Below are 4,014 nucleotides of genomic sequence, written 5' to 3'. Positions count from 1 at the left end.
ACATGGGGTGGCAAGAGAAAATTTTCGGATCTGTACTCCTTGGAAGCAACAAAATGTGTTTTTCCGCGTAAAAAAAAATTCTTCTGTGTTTTTTTCTTCTGCGAGAGGCGTGCCTCTCAGAAGAAAAAATGTGTTTTATTTTTTTCATTTCACAATAGACATGGTTGCGTCTCTTGAAACGGATTTTTTCCCTTTCGCGAGAAGTGTGTGTTTGCTTCCGCGAGAGAAACGGATTTGTTTCCACGAGAGGCACGTGCATGCTTCTCGAAAACAGAAAAAACACATTTTATTTTTTCTCCCTTCCGCATGAGGCACCAGTTTTCTTCCGTGAGAGGCACTGACGTGCCTCTCAGAAACGGAAAAAGAATTGTGTTTTCTTTTCTTTTCCTTCCGCGAAAGGCATGGCCGTGCCTTTCAGAAATAAAAAAAACTTTTTTCTTTCACGAGAGGCATGTGTTTGATTCCACAAGAGGTACGGTCATGCCTCTTTAGAAAAGGAAAAAACGTGCTCTCGGTTCGGTTTTTCGGTCAATTTTTTTTAGTTAAAACCAATCAACATGTGATCTAATTTTGAAGATTTTGACCCAAGGTATCAAACTGTAAAAATGGCTTGTGATTTGGACGCACGGTTTAAGAGATAAAACGATTTGAATAAACGGATCTGCGAGAAAAGGAAAACTCTCAGGTTGCGACAAGTGGCGCACATGCAGTGCATCACTTGTCACAATCTGAAAAGTTTTTTTTTTCTTTTTGAGAAATCACAATCCGAAGAGGTGGAAGTGACCTTTGCATATAATTTTTTTCATAAAAGGAATTGACCTTTGCAAAGAGTGCCAAATTAGTTGTTTCGCATAGTGGGGTCATTGGGCTCAGGACCCGAGCCTGAAAAACTCAGTCAAGCTCGGCCCGGTTGCCTCTGCCCGACCCAACCTAGATTTGCCTTTTCGAGCCGCCCGACGCCGGCCTCCTCCTCGCCACCTCCCACCTCGCCCTGCGCGCCAGGGCCATCATCCTCTCCGTCCACTACGAAGAGCTCTAGGCATTCCTCCCCGCTGCCTACGAAGCCTCGTGCAGAGCTCTAGACTGACGAAAAGCTCGCTCGGCCTGGAGCCGTGCCTCACCGAGCACGCCGATTACTCTCGGCGGCGAAAAGCTTCCTCGGCCCGATCATGTTCAAGTTCTTCCAGTCGCTCATCCGTCCGCGGGGAAATGGTGCGCCGAAATCAACCCCACCACTTCTTCCGTCTGCTACTAGCTAGACTGCTGCTGCTGCTGCTGCTACTGCATCAATTCCCCAACAATGCCTCTGCACATTATTTTCGTATTTTCCCCTCTTGTAGAGGTTTAGATCATAGTTAGCACTGCCGATGCTTGTGCTATATATTTTGCTTCCAATTCTTCCCACTCTTAATAATTTGACTGAAATCCAACAAATTCCAAGTGATTCCGTATCATATATTGGCAAATTAGCACCGTAATTAACGATGTATGCAAAACGATAAAAACATGCATGTACTGAGCTCTCAGCCTCTGACTTTTTTATCACATATATATTGCAGTATGAACGTTTCACCAATAACTCATTGTAGTACCTGTTAATTAACACTAATTGCTTGCGATACTTTTTTCTTTTCAGAAGATGACAAGAGCGAAGAACGGGTGCGTAGCTCTCGGAACATCAACTGTGTGATTGTTCTTACTTCCATGATGATTGCATTCACGATCACAGGCTGGTGCTTACCTCTCTCAAATCTGATTGCCGTTGCAGAGGTATGACCCCCGTTGCGGTATGTCCAGAGAGGAGTTCGAATGGCGATTGACCCATTCGACAGGATGGGGCAGCGTATGCCCCAGTTGCTGGACAAGGTTGATATCGGGCTCAAGAAGATGCGCCGCCATTTTGTCAACGACCCGGACGCCCTCAAGCATTGGGATGGGTATGAGGAAAATGTTCGTTATGCATTTAGGAATCAGCTCTCTCGCACCCTCATGTGGCCTACATGTCTGCCGGTTAGTTCTCCTATGCACACACTCTACTTCTTCCGTGTTAAATTTTCTCTTCAGAGTAATAAAAGCATTGCTGGGTGCGGATCGCCTTAATTTGCAAACATCTTGAAACCCAGTTTGCTAGCTTGATTCCTGATGACACGTGCGCCATCATATATAGTTCCATCTCAAACAACTTAATGCCAACACTTCTACATCATCCGTAAATATTACAATATTTGCAATATCAGAGCCTGCGAGTTTTTCATTCCTGCCCATTTCAACTTCTCTTCTAGGATGACTAGATTTGCTCTCCTGAATTCGTGTGATGACATGACCAAAAATAATCTGAAGTACGGCTGCCTTTGCACATTCTGTATCACATCACATCAGCTAAAGAAAGTGCCAACCCAACTTGTTCTGAGAATGACATAAAGTTGGCACGAGCAAGCGTAACGTGTGGCACCCGATCAAACTCAATATCGTCGAGCCATGGAACTGGAAGAACATCCATCCCACACAAGTGCTATTTTTTCCTTTTGTGTTGTCAAGTAACCATATGAGGCTTTTGGTACCTTTGACTGTTTGAAAGTTTTGTAGAACGAGGCGAGCCTTGCTCTAAATTAACAAAGTCATCAATCGGTCAGGGTTAGGACAACAAACAACCTACAAAGAAAACCAACACAATACTGCCAGGAAATACGGTTCGGCTTACGCAGTGATACTACAAGCACGTAAATAAAAGGGAGAAAAAATAACAACCACCACAAGTGCTAGGACTGTTTGACCACAAATAGAGGCAAAACCAGGATACAAATTGGGCATCAGCTTCCAACTTAGCAAAGCACTCCATCCAAAACATAAGAATCATGCATACATGCATGCATGAACTAACAAGGACAACAAACGCATGCATGCAGCTGCGATTGGGGAACGGATGTGGTTCATATGAGGAGTTCGACATTGCCGTTGCCATTGTTGGTGTCGGCTTTGAAATCGGCAATGGCTAAAAGGATGCGCGCCGCGCCTATGCCGCCGGCACCTACCACCTTGTTGGCCAGCATCCTGCCGGCCGCCACGGCGGGCAGGACCGAGCCCAGCTGCAGGAATACGGCCACGAGGACGAAGAGCAGCAGGGTGTTCCGAGCCATGGACGCCATCGATCGATCTCGTAGAGGCAGCTGGAACGATGAGATTGCTCTGATTCGACTTCTCGGTAGCAATGAACTTCAGAAGCTAATGTGTATGCTGCGTGTGGTGTTTGTGCCGTCGACCGTCGCTATGTATAGGTGATCGATCAATGAGGGGCTCGATTGAGCAGGTGATCGGCGTGGATGATTGATTTAATCGTTTAAAAATACAGTTTACAGCTATGTATGCGCTATGTTATTGATCTGTATATGACCATAATATATTGGTTTGAGAAGCATAGTAATTAATCGTACCACGTACTGGCATTGCGCCACTAATCAATCCAGCTACTATATCTGGGGATCGTGCTAGCGTATCTGTACTCCGTTTACTTATACAATTATTAAGGTGGCCTAAGCAAATAAATTTGTCAGTGCTAGGTGCCGATCGAGTGCTCCAAACGTGGTTGACTCGCACATTAATTGCTGGCAGCACGAAAGAGAAAAGGAATGAAAGCATGCGATCTCCAAATCTTGTTGAACCACCGCAATTATGAGATTAAGGTGTGGCAATACATATAACCTTTAGTTTGGTGACAAATGTTTATTATTTGGAATTGCTAATTGAACCACTGACTTATATCGGGTCATCAATGAGTTTGCACCGTTCATATGGTGGCCTAGAGGTGGAGACAAACTTAATTTGCTAACGGTGCACGCCGGCGGATGCAGTAGAAAGAAGACTTCGGCACCGCCAATGATTTGGATGTAAGAAGAAGAAGAAGAAGAAGAAGAAGAAGAAGAAGAAGAAGAAGAAGAAGAAGAAGAAGAAAAATAGTGTCTAGAGATTTCACTACACCACAACACTGCATCCCCGACAGCCAAGTTGGCTGGGAAT

The sequence above is a fragment of the Triticum dicoccoides genome, chromosome 2B (genome assembly GCF_002162155.2).
Source record: "Triticum dicoccoides isolate Atlit2015 ecotype Zavitan chromosome 2B, WEW_v2.0, whole genome shotgun sequence".
NCBI lineage: Eukaryota > Viridiplantae > Streptophyta > Magnoliopsida > Poales > Poaceae > Triticum > Triticum dicoccoides.
Note: the sequence above shows the minus strand (reverse complement) of the source record.